The sequence below is a fragment of the Hemicordylus capensis genome, chromosome 3 (assembly GCF_027244095.1).
Source record: "Hemicordylus capensis ecotype Gifberg chromosome 3, rHemCap1.1.pri, whole genome shotgun sequence".
NCBI classification, from domain to species: domain Eukaryota; kingdom Metazoa; phylum Chordata; class Lepidosauria; order Squamata; family Cordylidae; genus Hemicordylus; species Hemicordylus capensis.
Window position 1 is genome coordinate 66,410,289 of NC_069659.1, and position 13,016 is coordinate 66,423,304.

A 13,016-nucleotide genomic window follows, 5' to 3' on the forward strand; every position below is an offset into this window, starting at 1 on the left:
CTTCTAATCAGCAAAGCAGACGGTAGGAATTTACCCTGAAGGCGGTTTTTGGGATATAAGTATCCCCACTTCCATGACCCAGTGTGCTCTCTTGTGCTCTGCATTGGAGACTCCAGCAAGAACCCCACAAGCAATCTTGGTGCTCCTTTGGTCTTGGCACCTGGGATTCCATAAAGCGATCTTCGTGCCCCCTTGTATACTATTCTTGGGATTCCATCCTGTGCTCTCTTGCACCCAGAAAAGAGCTTAAAATCACTATCAGCTTGGGCAATCTACTGTCCACCCACCATAGCCATTGGGAGTGTGCAGTTCTTTGTGCATTCACCCAGATCGGTCCTTTTACCTATCTATCCAGCTTGCCTCACTCCCATAGGAAACTGGACCCATGGAGAAATCTTTTTCATGGACACCTTTCCTTCTATTAATCTCCACAACTCTCCTGCTTCCCCGCCACACTGAGGAGTGAGATTCTGCAGCCCAGAATTCCCGTCGTCCAGATCAGGTGAAGGGGAACACTTGCCTGACTCTTGGGACCCCATCTATCCCTTCCTTAAATCTAAGTTGACCCCATCTCTCAAGCCTCTTTCTCTTGCCCGCCGGGGAACCTACACAATTAGACTTAAAGCTAAAATGCCTCATTGCAGTTGGCTTATTTAGAAACGTATGTTATTGCTCTTTAAGTTAGAAACACTTCATTGTAATTAATTTGCTTAGTAACATATATTTATTACTTTAACCACAAAATTCTCTTCCTGTATTCCCCTCCCTCAAATAAATTCTTCTTTTAATTTTGAAACTATATCCTGTCTCAGTCTAGTCATTTCTTGAGTCCAAATGTTTGCACGAATTAAAGCTGGTGGAACTGACCCCCTTAAGAGTTAATTCCCCCACAAAGCCCGAACATTGGGGTGCTGACCAAACACTCCAGGTCTGTTCCACTAACAGCAGTGACAGATTACATCTTTTCTCCAGAAAGAAAAGCTTATACCCGAAGGTGCTTCAGCTCTCTGCCTTCTCTTTTCACTTCTATTCCAGTCTCAGTCCCACCAGCTTAGCCTCTCTCTCTCTCTCTCTCTCTCTAGCCCTTTGCAGATATATATATTTTTTAAGATGCTGTACCTGTGCACAGCATCTGAAGAGTATATCAGCAAGCCTCGCCCTGGCACAGATGTGCTGAGAAGCCTCACGTCACCACACTGTCCATATTTACAGTGTTTGTCTGAAGAGGCAAACTCAGTAAGCATGATGAGCTTGTTTCCGTGATTGGAAGGCTGGGAGACCCCAGGCTTCTGGTCATGGAAACAAGCTCCATCATGCTTAGAGTATTCACCTCTTCAGGCAAGTGCTGTAAGTATGGACAACATGGTGGCATGAAACCTTCTGAGTTTATAAGCACCAGGGTGGACTTCCAGGCACACTCTCAGGACTCTACACAAGTACAGTGTTTCTTTGTTTTATAACATCTGAAGAAGATGTTATAAAACATCTTCTTCATAGAACTTCTGTCTCACTCAGAAGATGCCTATTAATCTGCTATTTCTTTTCACTGACCAACCATACGCATCTCATAGTATGTATGAATGTTAGCTTATACTTAACATCAGCCCCTCTGCTCATGATATTTGGATTTTATGGCTTCTCCCATTCAGGATCCTTCAGGGCCATTTACACATCATTCAGAAGCATCCACTGGCCTCCTGGACTATAAACCAGCATTTAAACAAATAAAGAGAAGGACAGATAACTATTACATAATTTGTAATAATATGGCAGACATGGTACCATACAAGAAAGCTAGACAAGAAACTCTGCAAATATACTACCATTACAAATCCTGCAACAATATTAAAGGTGTTCATTCTAAATTATCCTGGCCATGTGAAACATTCATTCATTCATTCATACATTCATTCATTCATTTATTATTCAATGCATATACTGCTTTTCATTAAAATCATCTCAAAGCAGTTCACAACATACTTAAAACAATACACAATTAAAATACAGAAAGTACAGTGATTAATATAAATATTTTTAAAAAATCTCCATTATTTCCATAATAGAAATTTCAATAATCTCCATAAAGGAAACATGTTTCCTTTAACCAAATATTTAAATACCTTTTCATTGTGATAGTTTTATAAATAATCTTTAATCCACATCTTTAAAATGCAGATCTCCTGAAGTTAGGGATGTGCACAAATCAATTTTTTTGACTTGTTTTGTGCCCAAATTGAATCACCTCTTATTTGTTTTGTGTCCAAATCTGTCCCCCCAAATCACCCCAGATTCAATTTGGATTTGATTCAATTTGGGCCACTTATAAAGGTCCTAGGGGCACCAACTTTGGGTGGTGGGTAGGTCCCCATGGATGCCACCTACCACCCAGATTTCAAGGCAGTGGGGTGCTTGGTTGATTTTTGATGAATTGTTTAAATTTTTACTGGGTTTGTATATTTCTGCCATAAGAAATAATGGGGATTCGAATTTGCCCTATCCTAACCCTAACATGGATGCCCAGATTTAATTTTTTTTTTTAAGCTGTGTTATAGCCCTTGTAGAAGTGGGGTTATGGAGCAAAATATGTGGTCACAATTTTTCAAGTGTTTAGACACTTTGGTGTATAATAACTTTTCTGCATAATGAATCCCTGTAATGATTCATTGCACACCTTCATTTCTTCTGTTCATTTTGACTGTCACTGTTCAGTGCCAACTGCCATGTGCCAACTACACCCCTCCCCCCACCTGCAAGGCAGTGGGGTACTGAGTTTATTTGTTTAGGAATATTGAAGTGTTTAGATTCTTTGGTGTCTAATAACCTTTCCTCATAATGAATCCTTATGAGGATTCATTATATGCCTTCATTTCTTCTGTTCATTTTGACTGTAATTGGACAGTGCCAACTGTCAACTGCCATGTGTCAACTACAAACCTACACACACACACACACACACACACACACTTGGGTTGCAGCAGGAGGGAGAGCGGAGGTACCAGGCACCACCACCGTTCTGGTAAGAACATTAAACTACTTATCTTGCCGCTCTCCCCACCACCACCACTGGCCAGGCCAGTAAGAATGTTAAGCTACTTCTCTCACTACCCCCCAGCTACCCTTTTGATCCTGAACCCGTCCACCCGAACCAGGCTTGGTATGGTTTGATAACGGACTGAACCTCGTCCAGTTCAGTTCATAACCGAGCTGCCACAATGGCCCGGTTTGAGGTGAACTGTTTTGGGTGTAGGAAGCACCTCTTCTCTCTCACTTTGCTACTCTGAGTCACCCTTCTCAAACTTACTAAACTCTTGGGGTTTAGTTACATGTATCTGAATATAACATTTAGAAAAACCCTGAGTCTGGGTGTACATGCTAATATTAAAATGGTTCCTGGAAGACTAACAGCCCTGGCTTTTCTTACTCAATGAGGTGAGCCTCATGATCAGTGAGATTCACCAGAAGGGAGTTTGCAGGGAGAGCGGGCTGTGGGGAGAGCTTTGTCCGCTCTCCCCACAAACGATTACTATTGCAGCCCTGGGCAGCAGGATCGGCCACCCACACAACTGCTGGCTCTTTCACAGAGTTGGCAGGGGCTGTGGGTATCGGGGGCCATGCGGCCCCCGGAAGTTCCAGGATGCCCCGCATGAGTGCACGGGGCATGCTGGAGAGAATCCCAAGCCCAGGAGGCTGCTCGCAGCCTCCCAGCCAGGGGTCTCCTCATGTGTTGCCGCATGCCGTGGCAACACACGAGCAAAATGCCAAGGTTAACCGAGTATGGAGGGGTACTTTGGGAAGTTTGCTGCCAGGAGCTGCGCGGCTCCTGTTGCAGCACATGTTAGCCAAAAAGCGGGCTAGGCTCCCTTAGCCTGCTTTTTGGCAATCATGAGAATTGCCTCAATGACTTCCCAGAGCTCAGCATCAAGCAACCCAGGCTAAGCCCAGGCACTGATTTCAGAGAAGCCGCATATTCAAGTTGGCCACATCTCATGAAACTTTATGCACCTCTTTTCAAGTTCCAGCAAGGCTTCCTTGAAAACAGTGGGAAAACAACTGAGGACTTGCTAAAGCAGATCCTTCCCATCAGAACACTTATTGAAATCTTAACATGGCAAACCTCTTGTCCTGCATCCGTTGCTAGGATCCCTGGAGCTGGCCAGCCTTCCTTCCCTCATGCTTCCTGGCCATGTAGCTAGCAAAGCTGCAATGGGTCATTATTTTATATTTTTCATACAACTCCAGGTTTCCAATAACCCATGACTTAGTTTTCCAACATGGTCTTTACTCTGTGGTGCTGGGTTTCATATGTGTTGTTTTCAAAGTTAGATATATACTGTATGCTTCAGGACTTGTGAATCTCCCCTTCACACTGTGCTTCCTGCAGACACTGGTGGAATGCTTGGCTGCCATGTATAGTTTGAAGCAGCTCTTGAGGCAGTTTCCCCAACAGCAGATCACATGGTAAAGCTGTTCCTGAATCATGACACCTCTGATTGCCAGGCTAGATCACGTCTTTGGATGCTTTCTCATGGACCAGGAACAGTTTTATTGATGTAGTGGTCTACATCATCAATAATTGCAGCTTTACCATGTGATCTGCTGTTGTTGATCTTAGATGAGGGTTGGGCAGCTCGGCCCTCCAGATGTTGTTGGGCAACAACTCCCATCATCCCCAGCCATCCCAACTGCAGGCTGGGGGTGTTGGGAGTTGTAGTCCAAAAACATCTGGAGAGCCGAGATGCCCAACCCTCATCTAAGATCTGCTCTACAATTCCCATCATCCCCAGCCTGCAGTTGGGATGGCTGGGGATGATGGGAGTTGTAGACCAACAACATCTGGATGGCCAAGATAGCCTACTCCTGTCTTATACCAAGGACTATGACTTCATGAGTCAAAGTCTGAGGAAACAGTGTATAGTGTTACTATCCTCAAATGCATTTGTTTTCTGAGAAAGGACAGGAGTTACTTGTGATAGTACTCCTATGTCTGTACAATGAACCTTCACACCTTTGTGAAGATTGCTAGGCAGGTGAGCCTCTGAATGTTAATAGACTGTTCACTCTTAATTTGGTAATGGTTTCATCTCTTTTTGTTTTTTCCAAAATGAATCCAGTTCTTAAACTCAGCTTCCATTGCTCACCTACAATATCTTTCGTCCCTGGGATCCCTAACCTGTGCATTGTAGGAAAACAGCAAGAAATGGGGTGGGGTGTAAGAGAGAGCATTTCTTTAAAATAGAAGCATACTATTATATGCCCACAATATTATGCCCTCTGGAAGACCTTGGCACAGATCACAGAGCAGAATGTGCACAGTACTGGAACAATGTTCTACAGCATGAAATGTCTGGCTTCATACAGATCTGGGCTGTTTCATCCACCTTGGGGCCTTGTCACAAAACACTTCCCCCCTCTGCTAGGGTTGGGAACTTTTGGAGCACTGTAACATAGCTAGAGCACCCATGACCTTAAAGATAAATGCATCAAAAAAGTCAGCGGAGCAAATGAACCTCTCAAATAGTAGGAGAGGATGTTATGATAGAATTATGCTAGAATAGGTGGAGCTAGGCATTTGTGTCGAGCAGGGGTAGGCAACCTTGACTCTCCAGCTGTTGTCAGACTACAATTCCCATCATCCCCAGTCACAATAAAGTGTGGCTTGGATATTGAAGAGAAAGTACTTATCCTTTATAAGTAATTGAACAGGAAGCCAACTTTAACTGAGAAACAAGAGAAACTTACTAAACATAGGGACAGGGGTGTAGCAAGGTTGGAGTGGGCCCAGAGACAAGATTTTAAAATGGGGCCCCCCCACTCAAAGTCCAGGGCCTCCGCACACCCCAGGTCCCCAAGGATTTAAGTCTGATATTTCAAAATAAGTATGCTGCCTGGAAATACATTTCACTGAATACACACACGCACACGTCACAATATATAGTGATATACATTGAGTACTATACATCTGTGCTACTTTTAATGCCTAGAACACACTAGAAAGACAAATTATTAAAATGGCCCCCTTGCTGCAGATTAGCATAGGAGACTTTCAACCATGCAGGGTGAGCCTATGTATGTTTTCTCAGAATTCTGAACAAATTCAGTCAAGTTTGATTCCAGGAGATTTTTCACACAGGGCTTTTAAAGCCCTTTAACACACCTCTCCTCTGGAATGGAGGTGCTGCATTCACATGTTGGCCAGATTTACCCTGAAGTCCCTGCAAGTTATTGGGGAGCAGTTCACACACAAGAAAAATAAAATAAAAGCACCACACATGCTTCACAGTTCTCACTCAGACCTTCTGGGTTGCAAAACAACTTGAACTTAAGTGTATTTATGAATGAATTAATGAATAAATAAAATATAATATTGTTTGTTCCAGAAGTTTTTATAATTTTCTGCCATGAAACAAGCCACTTATAGGACTTTTTAGATAGGTTTTTTTTAAGCCAGCAAATTTTCCAAGCTGTTTTAAAATAAATATTCAGAGACTTCTCAGTCCCACCCCCCATATCAAAGTCCTATGGCAAGCAGATCCCTATATATCTGGGGGGGGGGCAGGAAACGTAACCACAAAAAGGAGTTCACACTCTACCTGGCAAATGCTGGACTGGGTTGGGCAGGGCAGCAAGGGGTCTTCTGCTGCAGAGAACAGTGGTGGCCACTCTGGCTGCCTCCTCCTTCCTTGCTTGCTTGGGCCCTACTCGAGTTCAGGCTTCACAGAGGCCTACACGAGGCCTCCGTGGAAGCCCCGCCCACCCGCCAATCAGCTGAGAAGCGGGAGAAAAGGAGCTCTTTGCAGCTTGTCTGCTGCTTCCATTGTGGGCCAGGAGAACAAGCAGGAGAGATGGCAAACAGGGCAAGTGGCTGAGGGGTCTTGGGGCTGGGCAGGGGGCAATGGGGAGTCACGTGAGGTGCCTCTGGGGGGGCCCCTCCAGGCAGTGGGGCCCCTAGACAACTGTCTCCCCTTGCCCGATTGTTGTTACACGTGTGCATAGGGACGATTGTCACGATCAACAAAAATCGGGCTAGCGGAGGCTAGCCCGATTTTTGTTGACCGTAAGAACCACTGGGCTTGCAGCCGAGCCCGGTGGTTCTCGAGCAGGTAACCCGCTCGAGAACCCCTGCAAAAAAGCAGGTTTGCAGAGCGAGCACTCCAGCAAACCTGCTTTTTAAGCTCGTGAGTAGCTGTGGTGCGCCTTTGCGCTGCACCTACTCATGAGTAGAACTCCGGCCGGTAGGCAAAAACCACCTCCCGGCTCCGGGGGTCCCCGTAGTATGCCCTGCGCGCTCGTGCAGGGCATACTGGGGCTTGCGGGGACCACACGGCCCCCGCTCCCCCCACTAGCTCTGTCACAGAGCTGGCCATCGTGTGGGCGGCCGATCCGGCCGCCCAGGGCTCCCTGCCCGCTCGTCTGCGGGAGAGAGGGGTTAGCCCGCTCTCCCCGCAGTTGTTACAAAAGCGGGTCTCACGGATCATGAGACCCGCCTCATAGGCTAAGAAAACAATCAACTGGCTAACAGTATCTTATGCAGAGAGAGGAAGAACCTCTTAGTTTGAATTCAAGGCAACAAGTGAGGAGGAGACAAACACAGTGACTCCATCCCAAAGCCAGGATACATTCAAATATATACAAGCATGTCTTATATCAAGAACAGAGACTGTGTCTATAGCAAATCCTAAAATGGGGATGATCGAAGTGGTAGTTCAACAACAGCTGGAGTTGCCTACCTCTGGTTTAGAGGAATATAATCAGGATTTGGCTGGATCATGCCAAAGGCCCATCAAGTCCAGTTTTCTGTTTCCCACATTAACCAGCCAGATGCCTCTGGGAAGCCCAAAAGCAGCATATGAAGGCAATAGTCCTCTCCTGCTGTCATTCCTCCCACCAAAAACTGGGGAGTTTCTAGATGTCAATACAGTGTGGGTTCTGCAGAGCTATCACACAAATTCCAAGTACAGTAGGGGTGTGCACAAAACCAGTGTGCCTGGTTTGGTTTGAATCTGAACCGGACTCAAACTGAACCATGAATGTTCGGTTTTGCCCCCCAAACCCATGAACAAGACCCGTGAACAACTCACTGCCTCCAGGAGGTGCTGCCGTGGCCACAGGGGGGTCTCTGGCAGTTCCTCCTCCCCCACTGGCCTCCCCCACTCTCCGCTGGGCCGTTTCAGCACTTTCTGAATTGGTGGTGGCCATTTTGGAGGTCACCACGCATGTGCCCTGGCTATTTGCATGGCAAGGTCACCTGGCCACGCAAATTATTATTATTATTTATTTTTTATTTACATTTTATATCCCGCTCGTCCTCCAAGGAGCATAGAGCGGTGTACTACATACTTAAGTTTTTCCTCACAACAACCCTGTAAAGTAGGTTAGACTGAGAGAGAAGTGACTGGCCCAGAGTCACCCAGCAAGTATTATGGCTGACTGTGGATTTGAACTCAGGTCTCCCCGGTCCTAGTCCAGCACTCTAACCACTACACCACAATGGCCAGGATGCATGCGTGGTGGCCTCCAAAATGGCTGCTGCCATGTCAGAAAGCAGAAAAAAATGGGATGCACGCCGAATCAGGAGGAAAAATGAAAAAGAAACCGTGCAAAGTGTGGAGACAAAGGGGCCATGAAAAAGATCCCAATAATTGCAGAAACACAAATTGTGCTGCATTTAAAGCACCTAGAAGAACAGGCCCTGCTGGGAGTGAGCCAGCATGGCTTCCGCAAAGGTAAATCTTGCCTCACCAACCTTTTGGACTTCTTTGAGAGTGTCAACAAGTATGTGGATAAAGGTGATCCAGTTGACATAGTCTACCTGGACTTCCAAAAAGCTTTTGACAAAGTTCCTCATCAAAGACTCCTGAGGAAACTTAGCTGTCATGGAATAAAGGGACAAATACATGTGTGGATTGCTAACTGGTTGAAAGACAGAAAACAGAGGGTAGGTATAAATGGAGAGTTTTCACAATGGAGGGAAGTAAGAAGTGGGGTCCCCCAGGGATCTGTACTGGGACCGATGCTTTTTAATTTATTCATAAATGATCTAGAAGCAGGGGTAAGCAGCGATGTGGTCAAATTTGCAGATGATACCAAACTCTTCCGGGTAGTGAAATCCAAAACGGATTGTGAGCAGCTCCAAAAGGATCTCTCCAAACTGGGGGAGTGGGCGACAAAATGGCAAATGCAGTTGAGTGTTAAAGTGTAAAGTGATGCACATTGGGACGAAAAACCCCAACTTCAAGTATATGCTGATGGGATCTGAGCTGTCTGTGACGGACCAGGAAAGGGATCTTGGGGTTGTGGTTGACAGCTCGTTGAAAGTGTCTATTCAATGTGCGGCAGCTGTGAAAAAGGCAAATTCCATGCTAGGGATCATTAGGAAGGGGATTGAAAATAAAACGGCTAACATTATAATGCCCTTATACAAAACTATGGTGCGACCACACTTGGAGTACTGCGTACAATTCTGGTCACCACATCTTAAAAAGGACATTGTTGAACTGGAAAAGGTGCAGAAGAGGGCAACCAAGATGATCGGGGCTAGAGCACCTTTCTTACGAGGCAAGACTACAACACCTGGGGCTTTTTAGTTTAGAAAAAAGACGACTGCGGGGAGACATGATAGAGGTCTATAAAATCTTGCATGGCGTGGAGAAAGTGGAGAGAGAGAGATTCTTTTCCCTCTCACACAACACTAGAACCAGGGGTCACTCCATGAAATTGATTGCCAGGAAGTCTAGGACCAACAAACGGAAGTACTTTTTCACACAATGCGTGATCCACTTGTGGAACTCTCTGCCACAGGATGTGGTGACAGCCAACAACCTGGATGGCTTTAAGAGGGGTTTGGATGACTTCATGGAGGAGAGGTCTATCAATGGCTACTAGTCAGAGGGCTGTGGGCCACCTCCAGCCTCAAGGGTGTGCCTCTGAGTACCAGTTGCAGGGGAGTAATGGCAGGAGAGAGGGCACGCCCTCAACTCCTGCCTGTGGCTTCCAGCGGCATCTGGTGGGCCACTGTGCGAAACAGGATGCTGGACTAGATGGGCCTTGAGCCTGATCCAGCAGGGCTGTTCTTATGTAAAGATCTAGAGATCTATGTGGAGGAAATGAACAAGACACATGTATCCATTTATCAATCCTAAAGATGCTATATTAATAGTCTAGAGTAAATAGATAACAATACCAATTAGTAATCTAGAATAGCTAGATAACAATAGCAATTATCTTGCAGATAGTATCTGCACATGCATATGACCAAAATATTGCATCTCAATGAATAAATCAAAAGTCATAACAAAGGGTAAATGCACATTCAAACCCAAACTTGTAGATATTGCAAAAAACAACATGAATATGTGAAAAATATTGTTCTAGTCCATGTGAAGAATAAATCTGTATCAAAAATAAATGAAAGAAAATCTTGCAATAGTGAAAAATTCCTCAAATGAAAAGCAATGACACTGATATTGCAGGTAGTGTCTGCACATGCATATATGAAAAATATAGCATCTCAATAAGTGTTCTTGTAACCTACTGAGTTTTCTTACCTATACCTAAAAGCTGAGAAAGCCTCAGATAGAAGCAGTCTGTAGCATTTGAATAAAACTGTTTTCATGTTCTTTTCTTTTACAAGCCTCACTGAATGGGGTCTCAGGAGAAAAGGTGGGGGGCTGGAAGGGGGTCTTACTCTGGTGCACACATGCCTCAGACGTTCAGCAGTCTACCAGTTTTCTCACCACGTGTAGCTTTGCACATGTAAGGTTTTTGTATACTTTTCCAATAGCAAAAGAAAGAGAGTTTCCCTGGGATTTCCACCCAAGCCGATGGTGTTTGTGTGTTGGGGGGTCAAGCTCTGTTGATAAATGGGTGGTGATGGCAGCCTTTAGAACCTACCAAAAATTACAGGAAAGTTTAAGGAAAAGCCTTACTCGGAAAGCATAGAGGGGGCGATTCCGCATTTTTCTTCCCCTCACGTGTTCTTGCTCTGAGACAAAGGCTTTGATCTGCTACAGATATAAAGTTCTAAACCAAAATAAACTTTATTTTCTGTAAACAAGCTTCTGTGATTTATTTTACTCTACTGCGTAGGGTCACACATGTAATGGTTGCCAAAACAAAGTAACAGATTAACTCCTGAACAGATAGTAAACCAATTGTCAAACCTTTGGCTATAATATACACTGTACTCTCAGGTTAATTATTGGTTTTATTATTTTATTTCTCTAACAGAGGTTTTCTTTTCAAGTTTCTGAGATGACTGATATGGAATAATGAGCTTACATTGACCTTTAACTTTTTGCTGGAATACAACTTCCCCGGCTGTATAACCTCTACAATAGCTATATGCTTACAGCATAAATGTCTCTGTCACACTTAATTGAAAGAGGTTTTCCCTAGTGTGTAAGAATCTACCCACCTAGCCTCCCACTCCAATCCTCAGTCCCTCTATCACCCTCTGGAGACCCTTTCTCTGGCTCATCCCAGCCCTATATAATCTTTTCCGTATCTCTCTGTATAACCTTCTGTTCCCTCCATTCTAAAGCCCCTGCCTTAAGAATCCTCTAAGAGGAGGTGCCTAGTTCTAAATTATTTTTTACTGACATCCGCTGGCCAATCACGAATATGATTAAAATGTATATACTGCTTTTCAACAAAAGTTCCCAAAGCGGTTTACAGGGATAATAAATAAATAAATAAAATGGCTCCCTATCCACAAAGGGCTCACAATCTAAAAAAGAAATATGATAGACACCAGCAACAGCCTCTGGAGGGATGTTGTGCTGGGGATGGATAGGGTCAGTTGCTCCCCTCCCCCTGCTCAGTAAAGAGAATTACCACTTTTAAAAGGTGCCTCTGTTAGCAGGGAATGCATATAAAACAGGAAGAATCGCCACAGGGTTGCTATTTTGACATGACTCCTTTCATTTTATATTTATTGTTAGCCGCTTTGGTCTATCCTCTTGGAACTAAAATTGGCATTAAAATAGTAAAACTAAACTAATGTTGACAAGCTAGTTGGATGCCAGGATGATAATGAAGAGATCAAATTCTAACTGGGAGATGATCAAAGGGGGACTAAGCTGTTGCATCCCTCTGAGTTGAACTGATCTACTGTTCAGAGTAGATCAGACTGAAGTTCAGAGCCCTTATTTTAATTATATTTCAGTATAATTCAAGAAAGTGGAAATAAATAAATACTTTAACAGTTGATTCTAATGTGCTTCATTGTATGAGGAAAGTTTCCTTAAGGAATGCATAAAAGGGAATGTTCCTCTATCTCAAGGGGTGTGTATCTTTTCTAAAATGGCATGCTAATAATAAATATGCAGTATATTAGAATTGCAAATGCTAGGAGAGGAAGCTGGTAAACAGAGGAAGCTACAATCAGCTCCCTGGCTGAAAGTCAAGAACATTAAAGGATAGCATTAGCCATGGCTTGAATTAAAGAAACAGCCATTGGATTTGCATTAATGACCAAGACCCAAGAAAGTAAACTAGAGGGGAGCTTGTGCAACTCTGGTCCCATTTATGACAAACACATTTAAATGAAAGGATATGATCTATCGGCGGTAATGGTAAGCTGTTCCTAAGTTGTTTAAACTGTACTCCTGCTGCCCTCAGCTGCTGATGAGTTCTTTTTTATATGTACCATGCAAGGGTCATTGTCAGTTGGGTCATGCTGTAGCTTGGCAAAATTGCATTTTCTTCATGGTGCGTATCTTGTATTCAAAAGTCTAATTTCATTTTTATAAAAGTGAAATAGCAAAATAAATCCCCAGAATACAGACCAAATGTAATGAATCTGGTAACATGGACATTAATGTAAAGAAACAGGAGCTCTTGAAAAGCTCTTTCTTCACAAACTGATTCTTACATCTCACAGTCATAATGCTTTTTTGAAATACTGATGTAGTTTATCTGAATTAGATAGCTGTAGGGATTGCTCTGGGTAACTGTAGCTCCATGGATCTAGGTATAGTGAAAAGACAAGCCCCATCCTGATGTTTTGAAAGAAACCC